Source organism: Coregonus lavaretus (assembly GCF_964263955.1).
Source record: "Coregonus lavaretus genome assembly, chromosome: 17".
Classification (NCBI taxonomy): Eukaryota; Metazoa; Chordata; class Actinopteri; order Salmoniformes; family Salmonidae; genus Coregonus; species Coregonus lavaretus.
In genome coordinates, this window is record NC_140004.1 from 37,954,663 (window position 1) to 37,972,403 (window position 17,741).

At 42.2% G+C, this 17,741-nt stretch overlaps 1 pseudogene across 1 annotated transcript in view; it reads right to left on the reverse strand.

Annotated features, from left to right (window-relative positions):
- Nucleotides 1-954: 954 nt before the first annotated feature.
- LOC311144387 (F-box/LRR-repeat protein 17-like) overlaps nt 955-17,741 on the reverse strand; it is a 407,455-nt pseudogene continuing 390,668 nt past the window's right edge. The window contains exon 10 of the transcript in view: nt 955-1,092. The product of the transcript in view is annotated as an F-box/LRR-repeat protein 17-like (transcript). The remainder of the gene's footprint in view (nt 1,093-17,741) is intronic.

The following is a 17,741-nucleotide window of genomic DNA, read 5'->3' on the forward strand; positions in this document are numbered from 1 at the left end:
TCTAGACTATTTATTATCTTATAGACTAGCATATATCTGATCTTAGAGACAAGACTATATCTTATCTTTTAGACTATATCTTAACTTATAGACTAGACTATATCTTATAGACTAGCCTATATCTTATCTTATAGACTAGACTATATATTTTCTTATAGACTATATCTTTTCTTATAGACTATATCTTATCTTATAGACTAGCCTATATCCTATCTTAAAGACTAGCCTATATCTTATCTTATAGGCTAGCCTATGTCCTATCTTAAAGTCTATATCTTGGACCTGGGGTTTTTCCTGATCAGGTCACATGGTCAGAGAAACATCAGGTCCCTACAAACACATGACACAGTCTTGATACTGTATTGAATATCCAACAGAAAGGTAGAAACACATAGAGTATGAAACAACATTGACTTAATACGTGGTGAGGTCAAAACATGTAGCCCTAACGGTCAACGAGACCAGAGAATAATGTTTTGACTTGTTTAGAACAATGTTTCCTTGATTTCAGTCGCTGCTGAATGTCCTCCGTGTTTTCAAGCCTGGTATTGCATCCAGATTGGTGTTGGGGGAAATGTAAGGCCCACAAAACTCCCAGCACAGCGGAAGTCAAACCTCAAACGACACCCTATCACCAGGTACTTTAGCGCTATGTTTGACTAGAGCCATAGGGCTGCCACATACTCTAGGTCTCTGGTCAAAAGGAGAGCACTATGGTTATGTGATACACAAGCCCAACACTGTACAGTGATGTACAGTATGATTTGTCTAGGAGTTATCACAGAACTAAAATGGAATCCAAAAACGATCCATAGATAAAAAATAAAACTAAATGATCATGTGGTGTGTGTTTCCACTTTGACTGTGCACACCGCCTTTATAAGTGTGTGTGTGCACATGTATGCGAATTAGCATATGAGTGTGTGTGTGTGTGTGATTGTAGTCCAGCGGTGGCTATAAGGCGGTGGGTGTGTTTGGGCTCCAGCCCATCTGATAGGCTCTCTCCAGGGTTCTCTTGCGGTCCTGCATCACCATACTGAACACATTGTGAGGGTACTGAACCACCAGCCTTTCCACCGTCTCCTCAATCACCTGCAAACACAAGACGCATTAAAGGTACAATAAAACAGAGGCCATGATTGCCGTTAATCAAACAACATTTGTTTTGGTGTCTGTTCTGTTAGGGTCGAGCCTTGATTGTGTATGTACTGCTGAAGCAAAGCACAACACACTTTTAAGACAGACGTGTTCAACAATGAGCCTGGTAACATGGAACAAACCATCAGTGTGGCGGGCAGGGAGGGAAGGAGCTGTCTGCCAAGGAGACAGTTGAGAGCCTGACAGCCCAGTCCACCTTAGGCTTTAGTGTCTGGTGGTAAAGCACCAGAGCATATCTGTGTCTAAATGATCCTCATGGGAGAATGAGAGGAGGAGGAGAGAGAGAAAGATACGGCGAGAGAAAGTAAGAGTTATCAGAGAGAGAGATAGAGAAGGAGAGAGACTGAAAGGGAGCGGGCGTAGAGACAGAAGACAAGCAAGCGTCTTCTAATTAGTCCTCTTTTTCATGCTCTATGGGACAGGGGAATAAAACAAGCAGTCAGGTACCTTCCCAGTGGTTCCATCATGCAGGGTGGTGTCACAGCCAGGCTGACAGTGAGCAGGCCTAGGAGGGCCCAGGAGACCACATGAGTGAGGAGAGTTAATCACAACCCACCCAGGCCACACTTCCATGAGAAGAAATACGCTCACACGCTCACACACAACAAGTTTTCCTGAAGACGGAGAGAGAGAGAGAAGGTGAGAGAAATACTTATGTCTGAACTAATAACAAAGCTGTGGTCTTCAGTCACTGAGAGCAGTGATCAGTGACTTGAGGTCTGTAAGACTGCTGGTTTTCATCCTTCCCTTCTAACCAGGGACTGATTCATACCTGGGTTACCAGGTGAGTGACATTCATAGGGTTGCCAAATTCAAGTGACTTACCAAAATTCCCAGGTTTTCCAGCAATCTTGGTTGGAAGATTCCTGGAAACAGGAGGGAATAAGCCGGAAATCCGGAATCCTCCAACCAGGATTTCTGAAAAACCTGGGAATTTTGGGAAAGTTACCGGAAGCAACCCTAGACATTCATCAACCAATTTACTATCAGCGAAAAAAGAACCAGCTATGGAACTGTGAAACTTGCGGCCTGGTTTTGACTCCCCGCTGGTCTAGAAAAAGAATAGCAAAGGAATAAGTGATGTTTGTTATGTGTAGTAGAGACTCATTAGAGAACTAAATGACAGGCCCTTGATTGCTTTCATAACATATTATGGTATATTGTACTGAGGAGAATAGAACACTTCCCCCACCAAACCCGTTAATCAGGCCTTAATTACAATTAAGAGGGATCTAAGAAATGGGCCTGTCAATGTGATGGGAGGCCATTACCATCATTAGTGCTAATGTAGTGCAGCGCTGTGTGCAGAGTAAACACGCTTGACACAAAATGGCTCCCAATCAAAGCGCTGAATCATCCGCTAATTGCTAGTTGCTGCAACAGTAAAACAGTTTGAGCCGCAACACTACCACTCTTTGATGTGTGAAAGTATTTCAATGACCTGTGTGGTTCTATGCAGCTGATTGTTTTTTTATTTTCTTATTATTTTAAGTCTTGTGTCCTGTTCTGTTTTTTTTACTGTTAGTCAAGACCAATAAATATACTGAAAAAATATAAAATTAAATATGTTAACTCATTACATTCCGAGCTTTTGAGATTTTTACTTTTACAAAGGCCATATCAAGTTTCCATGGGAGGTTTTGAGATCCTGCCACTAATGATGTGGACATGAGCTTTACACAAGATGTCCTCTAGCAAATCCTGGAGGAGAAGTCATACCTGTCTTTTGCAAAACAAATAAATCCAATCCCCTGTACAACCCTGAGTTCTTCAGGCTTCCCTATAAAACAAATACATCCAATCCCCTGTACAACCCTGAGTTCTTCAGGCTTCCCTTTAAAACAAATAAATCCAATCCCCTGTACAACCCTGAGTTCTTCAGGCTTCCCTATAAAACAAATAAATCAAATCCCCTGTACAACCCTGAGTTCTTCAGGCTTCCCTATAAAACAAATAAATCCAATCCCCTGTACAACCCTGAGTTCTTCAGGCTTCCCTATAAAACAAATCCACACCCTCTCTTCAGCTGTATGCCATTCTGAATAAGACATGATGACATCACCATACCTGCTTGGTATTTGTGCGCACACGCACGCACGCACGCACGCACACACACACACACACACACACACTGTTACGGATACAGGTATCCTGTGTCTTTTTGTGTTTTTCCTCTCCTTCAGCCCTAATCACAGGTGTCCTGTATGTTCCTGATTGGTGGTCGTTGGGGTGTCTGCTGATTGCTGAGGTGGACCAATCAGTGGACATTCCTCTGCATTGCACCACCTGTTTCTGGTTTTTCAATCACACATCCCATTGTTTAAAAGCCGGTCAGTTGTGTTTGTTGTGAGAGACTATTTCCGTATGTGAGTATGGATACTGTGGTGTCCTGTGTATTTACTCATTTGCTGGTTACTCTGTTTGGTAACTTTATGAGAGACTATTTCCGTATGTGAGTATGGATACTGTGGTGTCCTGTGTACTCACTCATTTGCTGGTTACTCTGTTTGGTAACTTTGTGTGTTTCTGGGAAAAGGGGAATTTAAGCAAGTTGCCCTTGGGCATACATTACCTGTAGGAAGAAAACTGTCTAAAAACACTAGTTAGACCTGAGCGGACCACCCACTGTAATTTTTGTATGATTAGCAGTAGCTTAGCGGTTCTTGAGGCAGGCAAGATCAGTTTAGGGGTGTTACACTATTGTTTCATTTCTTGGGTCCTGCTCAGCCCTTTTTCCCAAACCTTTACCGTGTGTTCAAAAATAAACGTTTTATGTTTGACGGTAGTTTATGGTTGTCGTGTAGTTTTTGTTCTCACTGTTCCATGTCACGATTCTAATTTGCATGAATTATGTTACGGGTCTCTTGTCCATCCACCCTAGACGTTTAAAGCCACGGGGTTCGTAACACACACACTTTGTATTGTGAGCCAGACACGCTGTAAAGACATGAAAGTCACTACTCAGCGCTGTGTGTCTGGGGTTGTTTTCACCAAACCCTCATGTACTACTCCCTACTCTGTCATGTCTGAAAGAGTCCCATATGATACTGTGTAGGGCCATAATATGATCGCGCATATCGCAACAGCCTGGTGGTTTCATCTTACACACATATCTGGGATGGCAGCCACACATATCTGGAGTCAGACCTATATTTAGGATATTTTCCCCCAGTTTAACTTCAAAGATGCAGTTTCTGTGGATCTGAGGGGATCTTAATGTTGTCTGACATGACAATGTGCTGTTGTTAGAGTAGAGAAGAGACAGTCAGTCCTATTCGATTTCCCCCCCCCCTTTCATTTGGACTAAAGAGATACAACTCTCAATCTGTAACAGAAACCATTGGGTAAATCATTTCCATGTCAATTTAAAATAAAGTCCAATCCTTTTTCCTGAATGAACATTCATCAGACACCATGTCCTATACAGTACATCCATGATTTACAGCTCAAGTGTTTATAGGCTCTGTGCGTCTCTCTGTGTGTGTTGTTCCTTGGCGTTGCACAGCCAGCGTTCAGGCTTGCAGTGATAGGCCGGTAGTAAAGGTGTTGCTGCTCTCCTTTTTACGGCCAGGGGTTTTAAGAGCTGCTCTCACATGCAAATGCATTCCATCACCATGTAAAACATACATTTACCGCTAGCACCGTGCCTTTCGCAAGTAACCACACCACCAAAACACCTCGTAAAGATGACAAACGCTGGCGTGGTGCACGGTGGCACCATGACGTCCCTGGGAGAGAGGGGCTCGTAAATCGATAATCTGATACACAAACAAAAGATGCATGTCAGGGCAGAAGGACAAAGAGGGCGCTGCAAGAGCAGCCTGGTTGCCAGTCTTCCCCCCTGTTGTTGTTGCTGTCATGAATGGGCTAAAGCAGAGGCAGATCTGGCAACATGGAGTGATCCTGAGTCTCAGAGAAAAGGTGAGAATAAATGATGGTGGATAAAGAAAGGAGTAAAATAATACCTGGTATACAGTATGTTCCCTCAGACTCCATTAAACCATAGAGAATATGGAACACATGGAACACCATGTTCCCCAAATGGGTTTAAAAATACAATCACCTCAGTGCAGTAAAACAGAGCAGATATCCAGAAGGAAAAAAGGTTTTTTAGATGAAGACGTTTGGATTTACCAGATGTGCACTTAATCCAAAATGGACCGCAACTCAAAACATCCTTCCATTTGTACTGTTCATTATGCTCTCTCTGTTAACATAAAAAGACAAACACGGTCAACACTAAAGCCTCTGTCCACTTCCTTCCACATAGTGCATCACTCACCCACTAAATACATTTGGGGGTAAATGTTTCAAAACTGCCTTTTAAGCACCTGAAGAATGCTGTGCATCAGATATCTTAGTAAAAGCCGATTTAAACAGGCTGAATTTATAGTGGCCCTAAAAGTGCCTGCAGGAAAAGCTGCATTTGTAAAGTTTCTAAACGAGTGACTGGACAGACTGACGGCAGATACTTGTCTGGCTCTGATAAGAGTTCTGCAGAGAAAGGAGAAGGAAGCAGGGAGAGAAAAGAGAGGAGGGCGGAAGGCAACACGTGTGAAAAGAAAATACATATCTTTATCAGACGAGGCTGGTGGGATGAGCTATAGGAGGATGGGCTCATTGTAATGGCTGGAATGGATTAATGGAACGGTATCAAACATATGGAAACCACATGTTTGACTCCGTTCCATTAATTCCACTCCAGCCTTTACAATGAGCATGTCCTCCTATAGCTCCTCTCACCAGCCTCCTCTGATCTTCATGATATACTCTGCTTGTAATTCTGTAGCACCTGTAGTCCAGGTCTGGTCCCGTCACCAGATCACCCCCCTGAGCAATGTCTCGCTCTCCCTCTCCCTCCCACGCATGCACGCACACGCAAGCACACACACACAAAGAAAGACAGACAGACAAACAGATACACACACATCTGTACAGCATCAGTGTGAGTGCCAGCCTCAGTGACAGAGACAGAGGTAAAGCTCTGTGGGTCAGTGAGGGGTTGAAGCTGCTATGTAAGTAAACCCTCCACTCCTTCATGTGTGACAAAGGGAACCCGGGGAATGTGTTCAGGGCAACCCCCAATTTCTCTCAGCACGCCTGGTTTGATATCTACACAGGGAATAACGCATGTCAGGACCCAAGAGGCCATAGACTGGCCCAGATAAATAGATGGCTTTAGCATGGCTGAACACAACTGCATTTTTCCTCGCAGTGTTTTATACTGTATGTTCAGGAGTAAAACACCACACGCACACACACACACACATTCTGAGAGAACATGGTACAAATTCACTATCATTAATAATGGACAACTCACTTAAATGGTCAACTCACTTAAAAATATAACATTATAATGTTAGAATAGAGTAATGGCTTCACTGTCTCCAAACAGGAAACTCCCCATTCAACATCACAGCGCACATTATCATTGTAAAACATGCAGGGGATTTTCCCTAACCAGAAGTAACTACTTATATCAAATAAAACTATTCATGTCAAATAAGTCCTGGTTCTGTCATTGATTGTGGTGTGGTCTGCTCAACGCATCACCGGGGGCAAACTACCTACCCTCAAGGACACCTACAGTACCCAATGTCACAGGAAGGCCAAAAAGATCATCAAGGACAACAACCACCCGAGCCACTGCCTGTTCACCCCGCTATCATCCAGAAGGAGAGGTCATCAGTACAAGTGCATCAAAGCTGGGACCGAGAGACTGAAAAACAGCTTCTATCTCAAGGCCATCAGACTGTTAAATAGCCATCACTAGGCGGCTTCCACCCTGTTATGTAACCCTGCACCTTAGAGGCTGATGCCCTAAGACTTGGAATCACTGGCCGCTTAAATAATGGAACACTAGTCACTTTAATAATGTTTACATATTTTTGCTTTACTCATCTGTGTATGTACAGTGAGGGAAAAAAGTATTTGATCCCCTGCGGATTTTGTACGTTTGCCCACTGACAAAGAAATTATCAGTCTATCATTTTAATGGTAGGTTTATTTGAACAGTGAGAGACAGAATAACAACAAAAACATCCAGAAAAACGCATGTAAAAATTTTTATAAATTGATTTGCATTTTAATGAGGGAAATAAATATTTGACCCCCTCCCAATCAGAAAGATTTCTGGCTCCCAGGTGTCTTTTATACAGGTAACGAGCTGAGATTAGGAGCACACTCTTAAAGGGAGTGCTCCTAATCTCAGCTTGTTACCTGTATAAAAGACACCTGTCCACAGAAGCAATCAATCAATCAGATTCCAAACTCTCCACCATGGCCAAGACCAAAGAGCTCTTCAAGGATGTCAGGGACAAGATTGTAGACCTACACAAGGCTGGAATGGGCTACAAGATCATCGCCAAGCAGCTTGGTGAGAAGGTGACAACAGTTGGTGCGATTATTCGCAAATGGAAGAAACACAAAATAACTGTAAATCTCCCTCGGCCTGGGGCTCCATGCAAGATCTCACCTCGTGGAGTTGCAATGATCATGAGAACGGTGAGGAATCAGCCCAGAACTACACGGGAGGATCTTGTCAATGATCTCAAGGCAGCTGGGACCATAGTCACCAAGAAAACAATTGGTAACACACTACGCCGTGAAGGACTGAAATCCTGCAGCGCCCGCAAGGTCCCCCTGCTCAAGAAAGCACATAAACAGGCTGTTTAAAGTTTGCCAATGAACATCTGAATGATTCAGAGGAGAACTGGGTGAAAGTGTTGTGGTCAGATGAGACCAAAATCGAGCTCTTTGGCATCAACTCAACTCGCCGTGTTTGGAGGAGGAGGAATGCTGCCTATGACGCCAAGAACACCATCCCCACCGTCAAACATGGAGGTGGAAACATGCTTTGGGGGTGTTTTTCTGCTAAGGGGACAGGACAACTTCACCGCATCAAAGGGACGATGGACGGGGCCATGTACCGTCAAATCTTGGGTGAGAACCTCCTTACCTCAGCCAGGGCATTGAAAATGGGTCGTGGATGGGTATTCCAGCATGACAATGACCCAACACACACGGCCAAGGCAACAAAGGAGTGGCTCAAGAAGAAGTACATTAAGGTCCTGGAGTGGCCTAGCCAGTCTCCAGATCTTAATCCCATAGAACATTTGTGGAGGGAGCTGAAGGTTTGAGTTGCCAAACGTCAGCCTCGAAACCTTAATGACTTGGAGAAGATCTGCAAAGAGGAGTGGAACAAAATCCCTCCTGAGATGTGTGTAAACCTGTTGGCCAACTACAAGAAATGTCTGACCTCTGTGATTGCCAACAAGGGTTTTGCCACCAAGTACTAAGTCATGTTTTGCAGAGGGGTCAAATACTTATTTTCCTCATTAAAATGCAAATCAATTTATAACATTTTTGACATGCGTTTTTCTGGATTTTGTTGTTGTTATTCTGTCTCTCACTGTTCAAATAAACCTTCCATAAAAATTATAGACTGATCATGTCTTTGTCAGTGGGCAAACGTACAAAATCAGCAGGGGATCAAATACTTTTTTCCCTCACTGTACATGGCAGACTAATCCAAACTCATCTCTCGGTATGTACAGCCCAGCCATTATCTCAGCCAATCATGACTAGCGGGAAGGTTCCTGTCTTTTTCTGTGGCTAAACGAACTAGGCTCGTAATGTAACAATTTCGTATTCGTATTTCCAGATAGCATACAAATTTGTTATTAAGGCACATGAAAGGCAGAAGGCATTTCTGCCCAAAAATGCTTTTTTATAAATGTGAAGTAGTGAAGCGCGACATACGTTACCTGAAACAGGTCAAATTTTTTAACATCTTCCAATCTTAACAGCCTGTGACGATTGAATGCTGGTTTGATGCCATGTCACAACCAGTGTACGTAGACTGTCATTGTTCTCTTGTTGTTGCATTTAGTCATTACTTTTAACCTGTATATATTTTAATTTCTATATCAATCCACCCTTAAATATAGTTGTGAAATGTTCTTGTTTTAAGTATGATTAGTACTTTCTTAGTAGTGACTAATTATTACACTCCGAAACTGTGTAAAAAAGTGTTAGAATCATAAGACTATAAACTGATAATATGTGTAGCTTAGTTAGAAATACAATGAGGCAGTCAGAATATTGTGAGAATGGCGATAACTGAGGAATGCAGGGATTTCTCAATTCTGGGAAAAAAACAAAAAACAAAAACTCCCCCCTCAGAACACATCGGATAACTCCACGTTTCATTAAATTCACTAAACCTATAAATAACAAGCCCATAATCACCTTCCGGTAATCTACTGATTTAAACCTGTTGCATTAATTTATTAAAATATAAACATATTGTTTAATAAATCCACTGTTTGCATTGAACACATCTCTCAGTCTCTCTAGGTATTGACTAATAGTCTCACTGTCTCCCTTCTTACACTTGTGGACTTTGGAGAAGTCGGCATGTCTGTGATAATATTCTCTCAGATTATCACAGAGTTGTGCCAATTTATATCCATAAGCCCCTCCCTCTTCCCACTCTAACACCAGCGCGTTCCCATCTCCGGGAACCCAGTTTCCCCTTACTGCCGCCCAGTCCTTCAACACTATCTGTCTGACTGCCCTCTCCTGTTCCCCTGTATTCAGCTTAAAGCTGGCGGTCAGCCCTTCCATATCTCTTCTGAACTGGTGTACCCCCGTCTTAGAGTGGGGTATCCCTTCCACTGCTCTCACTACATCTCTCTGCTTCGTTTACTAAATCCTGGCATTAGTAAATTCTATCCACATACCACCAAAAACGAATAACATATTTGCATACACATAACTAGAAAGCATGAATGTAATACCATTCTTGCTTAAACAATGCAATTCAACATTTCTCATCACCCAATTTCTATTACTTTTTTCACACAGGAAACCCTGTACAATCTCTATCCTCTATTGCTGACTTTCCATCTAACATTACTTTTCAACATTTCTCAAATCTAATTACCCCCTGGAAGCTTGACCGAAATATAATGTGTTGTCGTCATATGCTCAACCCCGTACACGTGACCTTTTTCTCCAACAAGATTTCTCATATCCCTCCTATTCTTTTTTTTCCTTCCCCTTGTCTGCTTTTTCTTATGTTTCTGCAGTGTCGGGATTGATGCCCTGTCTTATTACAGTAAGTACAAGGTGCCTTACACTCTCTTGCAAAATGACCCCCCTTGTTACAGTTAAAGCACTTATTCCCCCCGTTGTAGCCTTCACTCGTTCCTGGGTTTCTACTCTTACCCGCTAACTCGCCTAGTGTGGCTATTAAATACTCTGCTCCCTTCTGTTCTTTTCTTACTCGGTCCTGTCTATTATTCTCCCTTCTTTCTCTAAGTTTTCTGAGTTCTCTTCACTTCACTCTTTCACTGTATTTCTTTATCCCGGATTATTTGTTGAACATTACTGTTCTATAATCTACTACATGTTCTCTGAATACAGGGTAGTTTATTTTGGTAATGGCCTATTACCGTGAATCGTTACGGACCCACCCTGAGCAATCCCAGACTGCCCCAATTAATGTATAAAGACTACCGACCTTTTCCTTGCAGCCGAGATTCAATGTAGGTTTGGATTCCGTCTCCGTCTCTGTCATTAATCAGGTGTCCTCTGGCCTGTTTTAACCCTTAATGCCAAAGAGCAGGTCTTTCTATTTACGAATGTATCATTCGCCCGTCGACGGTTTTCAGAGTTACCTGGAATGACAGAGGCAGGTATTGGAATCCGGCTCGAAGGACCAAGCTGTTATGAGAATTATATAACTAACTATTTCTGTGTCTCTGTGCATCTCCCAAAAGGTTGTAATGCTTTTGGATCAAGAAACGGACAGAGTCCCAGTCTGCATAGTCAGGTCTTTATTCATTGAGAATTCTGCCACAAAATGGTTGTACAATATTTTTATACGCACACGTCATACAAAATTCCCACCCCTCTTTAGGCGGGTTGTAGTTTTCCACTTGAAAACGGCTCTCCTGACCATCAGGTCACACACACACAAACACACACATACATACACACACATACACATACACACACATACATACACACATGTTCTTATCATAGTCTACTCCCTGCATTCCTCAGTTATCGCCGTTCTCACAATATTCTGACTACCTCATTGTACTTCTAACTAAGCTACACATATTATCAGTTTATAGTCTTATGATTCTAACACTTTTCACACAGTTTTGGAGTGTAATAATTAGTCACTACTAAGAAAGTACTAATCATACTTAAAACAAGAACATTTCACAACTATATTTAAGGGTGGAACATTTAGTCATTACTTTTAACCTGTATATATTTTAATTTCTATATCAATAATACACATAGCTGGTTTCTCTATGCATCGGCAGGACAGAACGGCAGTGTCGGGTAAGCTCAAGAGAGGTGGGGGTGTCTCTTTGTTAACAACAGCTGGTGCACAATCTCTAATATTAAGGAAGTCTCAAGGTTCTGCTCGCCTGAGTTAGAATACCTCATGATGAGCTGTAGACCATACTATTTACAGTGGGGAAAAAAAGTATTTAGTCAGCCACCAATTGTGCAAGTTCTCCCACTTAAAAAGATGACAGAGGCCTGTAATTTTCATCATAGGTACACGTCAACTATGACAGACAAATTGAGATTTTTTTTCTCCAGAAAATCACATTGTAGGATTTGTAATGAATTTATTTGCAAATTATGGTGGAAAATAAGTATTTGGTCACCTACAAACAAGCAAGATTTCTGGCTCTCACAGACCTGTAACTTCTTCTTTAAGAGGCTCCTCTGTCCTCCACTCGTTACCTGTATTAATGGCACCTGTTTGAACTTGTTATCAGTATAAAAGACACCTGTCCACAACCTCAAACAGTCACACTCCAAACTCCACTATGGCCAAGACCAAAGAGCTGTCAAAGGACACCAGAAACAAAATTGTAGACCTGCACCAGGCTGGGAAGACTGAATCTGCAATAGGTAAGCAGCTTGGTTTTGAAAAAATCAACTGTGGGAGCAATTATTAGGAAATGGAAGACATACAAGACCACTGATAATCTCCCTCGATCTGGGGCTCCATGCAAGATCTCACCCCTTGGGGTCAAAATGATCACAAGAACGGTGAGCAAAAATCCCAGAACCACACGGGGGACCTAATGAATGACCTGCAGAGAGCTGGGACCAAAGTAACAAAGCCTACCATCAGTAACACACTACGCCGCCAGGGACTCAAATCCTGCAGTGCCAGACGTGTCCCCCTGCTTAAACCAGTACATGTCCAGGCCCGTCTGAAGTTTGCTAGAGTGCATTTGGATGATCCAGAAGAGGATTGGGAGAATGTCATATGGTCAGATGAAACCAAAATAGAACTTTTTGGTAAAAACTCAACTCGTCGTGTTTGGAGGACAAAGAATGCTGAGTTGCATCCAAAGAACACCATACCTACTGTGAAGCATGGGGGTGGAAACATCATGCTTTGGGGCTGTTTTTCTGCAAAGGGACCAGGACGACTGATCCGTGTAAAGGAAAGCATGAATGGGGCCATGTATCGTGAGATTTTGAGTAAAAACCTCCTTCCATCAGCAAGGGCATTGAAGATGAAACGTGGCTGGGTCTTTCAGCATGACAATGATCCCAAACACACCGCCCGGGCAACAAAGGAGTGGCTTCGTAAGAAGCATTTCAAGGTCCTGGAGTGGCCTAGCCAGTCTCCAGATCTCAACCCCATAGAAAATATTTGGAGGAAGTTGAAAGTCTGTGTTGCCCAGCGACAGCCCCAAAACATCACTGCTCTAGAGGAGATCTGCATGGAGGAATGGGCCAAAATACCAGCAACAGTGTGTGAAAACCTTGTGAAGACTTACAGAAAACGTTTGACCTGTGTCATTGCCAACAAAGGGTATATAACAAAGTATTGAGAAACTTTTGTTATTGACCAAATACTTATTTTCCACCATAATTTGCAAATAAATTCATTAAAAATCCTACAATGTGATTTTCTGGATTTTTTTTCTTCTCATTTTGTCTGTCATAGTTGACGTGTACCTATGATGAAAATTACAGGCCTCTCTCATCTTTTTAAGTGGGAGAACTTGCACAATTGGTGGCTGACTAAAAGCGTTTTTTCCCCACTGTACCAAGAGAGTTTTCATCTACACTGAACAAAAATATGAACGCAACATGCAACAATTTCAAAGACTTTACTGAGTTACAGTTCATAGAAGGAAATCAGTCAATTGAAATAAATTCATTAGGCCCTAATCTATGGATTTCACATGACTGGGAATACAGATTTGCATCTGTTGGTCACAGACACCTTAAAACATTTACATTTTTGTCGTTTAGCAGATGCTCTTATCCAGAGCGACTTACAGTAAGTATTGAGTGCATACATTTTCAAACTTTTTCATACTGGTCCCCCTTGGGAATTGAACCCACAACCCTGGCGTTGCAAGTGCCTTGCTCTACTAACTGAGGTAGTGGAGTGGATCAGAAACCCAGTCAGTATCTGGTGTGACCACTATTTGCCTCATGAAGCGAGAAACATCTCCTTCGTACTTGTCGATCCAGAGCATCCCAAACATGCTCATGGGTGACATGTCTGGTGAGTATGCAGGCCATGTAAATATTGGGACATTTTCAGCTTCCAGGAATTGTGTACAGATCCTTGCGACATGGGGCCGTGCATTATCATGCTGAAACATGAGGTGGATGAATGAAGCGGATGAATGACATGACAATTGGCATCCTGGGCTGGCGTGGCTACACGTGGTCTGCGGTTTTGTTGCCGTATACGTACTGCCAAAGTCTCTAAAATGATGTGGGAGGCGGCTTAGGTAGAGAAATGTACATTCAATTCATTGGCAACAGCTCTGGTGGACATTCCTGCAGTCAGCATGCTAATTGCACACTTCCTCAAAACTTGAGAGATATGTGACATTGTGTTGTGTGACAAAACTGCACATTTTAGAGTGGCCTTTTATTGTCCCCAGCACAAGCTGTACCTGTGTAATGATCATGCTGTTTAATCAGCTTCTTGGTATGCCACACCTGTCAGGTGGATGTATTATTTTGCTAAAGGCAAAATGGTCACTAACAGGGATGTAAACACAATTGTGCAAAAATTGGAGAGAAATAAGCTTTTTGTGCATATGAAACATTTCTGGGATCTTTTATTCCAGCTCATGAAACAATTTACATGTTGCTAACATATTTTTGTTCAGTGTGTATTTTTTAAAGCTGTCTATTTACCACCACAAACCGATGCTGGCACTAAGACCGCACTCAACGAGCTGTATAGGGCCATAAGCAAACAAGAAAATGCTAATCCAGAGGCAGCGCTCCAAGAAAACTGAAATCCGTTGTACCTCATTTCTACCAGCATGTCACTTGTGCAACTAGAGGTGAAAAAACTCCAGATCATCTTAACTCCACACACACAAACACATACAAAGCCGCAATGAAGACTCATTGAAAGCGGACCCACAGATCCTCAAAACTTATACAGCTGCACAATCGAGAGCGTCTTGACTGGCTGCATCACCGCCTGGTATATTAACTGCTTGGCATCCGACCGCAAGGTACTGCAGAGTATAGTGCATACGGCCCAGTACATCACTGGGGCTGAGCTCCCTGTAATCCAGGACCTCTATATCAGGCGGTGTCAGAGGAAGGCCCTAAAAATTGTCAAAGACTCCAGCCACCCAAGTCATAGACTGTTCCCTCTGCTACCGCACAGTCAGCGGTACCGATGCACCAAGTCTGGAACCAACAGGACCCTGAACAGCTTCTACCCACAAGCCATAAGACTGATTAATAATTAGTTAAATAGTTAACCAAATAAAAAAGTATATCAGTTTCATTTAAGGACCAAAGGATTGACAGCCGTCCCATATAGATTGCAAAATAGTTGGGAAGAGATTTTTGACATACCGATCACATGGCATAGTGTTTATGAACTGACACGCAAAACAACACTGGATTCAAAAATTAGAATCTTTCAATTTAAATTATTATATAAAATTCTTGCTACCAATAGAATGTTATTTATATGGGGGATACAATATTCCCAGCTCTGCAGATTTTGCTGTGAAGAGACAGAATCATTAGATCATTTTTTTTGGTTCTGTCCATTTGTAGCTTGTTTTTGGACACAAGTCCAGGAATGGCTAAAGGATTGCAATATTTACCTGGAGCTAACCTTGCAGATAGCATCACTGGGTGATCTGAAAAGTCATAGTCAATCGATCAATAATATAATAATACTTTTAGCAAAAATGTTTATCTTTAATTCACAATCTGTAGAAGCAATGAGAATAGAAAGGTTCAGAACTTTTGTAAAACATCACAGTACAGTTGAAATATATATGGCAAATAAAAATCCTATATGGATGGTGTTAAGAGATAGATGGGAGGTGTTGAATGGAGTTGAAGGATGGGACTAATAACAAATAACAACAATTAATTAGAAGATAACTAATAATGTAAGCATACTGTGTCCATAATAAGTATATAGGTTGTATGTTGGGAGCTAGATAGCAGTTAGAAAGATATAGCATATAGAAGCAAACCGGATGGACATCATGAAAATGATCAGAGAGGTTGAGAGTAGAAGAAGTTCAGGAGCAAAAACAAATAAAACAGAATTATTGTAAAATTGACTGTGTCCATAAAATGTAGATAGTAAGTATAAGCTGGAAGTAGAGGCCTAAGCATTGTTGTTCACTAATTTACCCCAATAGGGAAAGGATGGGTTAGGGTTAGGGTTAGTAATAAAAGTAATAAAGGGGAGTATATACAGTGGGGAGAACAAGTATTTGATACACTGCCAATTTTGCAGGTTTTCCTACTTGCAAAGCATGTAGAGGTCTGTAATTTTTATCATAGGTACACTTCAACTGTAAAAGACGGAATCTAAAACAAAAATCCAGAAAATCAAATTGTATGATTTTTAAGTAATTAATTTGCATTTTATTGCATGACATAAGTATTTGATCACCTACCAACCAGTAAGAATTCTGGCTCTCACAGACCTGTTAGTTTTTCTTTAAGAAGCCCTCCTGTTCTCCACTCATTACCCGTATTAACTGCACCTGTTTGAACTCGTTACCTGTATAAAAGACACCTGTCCACACACTCAATCAAACAGACTCCAACCTCTCCACAATGGCCAAGACCAGAGAGCTGTGTAAGGACATCAGGGATAAAATTGTAGACCTGCACAAGGCTGGGATGGGCTACAGGACAATAGGCAAGCAGCTTGGTGAGAAGGCAACAACTGTTGGCGCAATTATTAGAAAATGGAAGAAGTTCAAGATGACGGTCAATCACCCTCGGTCTGGGGCTCCATGCAAGATCTCACCTCGTGGGGCATCAATGATCATGAGGAAGGTGAGGGATCAGCCCAGAACTACACAACAGGACCTGGTCAATGACCTGAAGAGAGCTGGGACCACAGTCTCAAAGAAAACCATTAGTAACACACTACGCCGTCATGGATTAAAATCCTGCAGCGCACGCAAGGTCCCCCTGCTCAAGCCAGCGCATGTCCAGGCCCGTCTGAAGTTTGCCAATGACCATCTGGATGATCCAGAGGAGGAATGGGAGAAGGTCATGTGGTCTGATGAGAGAAAAATAGAGCTTTTTGGTCTAAACTCCACTCGCCGTGTTTGGAGGAAGAAGAAGGATGAGTACAACCCCAAGAACACCATCCCAACCGTGAAGCATGGAGGTGGAAACATCATTCTTTGGGGATGCTTTTCTGCAAAGGGGACAGGACGACTGCACCGTATTGAGGGGAGGATGGATGGGGCCATGTATCGCGAGATCTTGGCCAACAACCTCCTTCCCTCAGTAAGAGCATTGAAGATGGGTTGTGGCTGGGTCTTCCAGCATGACAACGACCCGAAACACACAGCCAGGGCAACTAAGGAGTGGCTCCGTAAGAAGCATCTCAAGGTCCGGGTGTGGCCTAGCCAGTCTCCAGGCCTGAACCCAATAGAAATCTTTGGAGGGAGCTGAAAGTCCGTATTGCCCAGCGACAGCCCAGAAACCTGAAGGATCTGGAGAATGTCTGTATGGAGGAGTGGGCCAAAATCCCTGCTGCAGTGTATGCAAACCTGGTCAAGACCTACAGGAAACGTATGATCTCTGTAATTGCAAACAAAGGTTTCTGTACCAAATATTAAGTTCTGCTTTTCTGATGTATCAAATACTTATGTCATGCAATAAAATGCAAATTAATTACTTAAAAATCATACAATGTGATTTTCTGGATTTTTGTTTTAGATTCCGTCTCTCACAGTTGAAGTGTACCTATGATAAAAATTACAGACCTCTACATGCTTTGTAAGTAGGAAAACCTGCAAAACCGGCAGTGTATCAAATACTTGTTCTTCCCACTGTATATAAAAAACATGGGGGATTGGAAGTGATGCAGACAATTACATTGATGGAAGTTACAATCTATCTGCAATATTAACTCTTCGGAGTCTGGAGCTTTTTTGGCCGTTTTTGGGTACCTTCAATTTTGCCCTGATATACTACATAAAGAAATGTTTACCAGACCAATGTTGGGTATCTTTTTTTTCAGCACAACCTCACCTATATGATCTGTT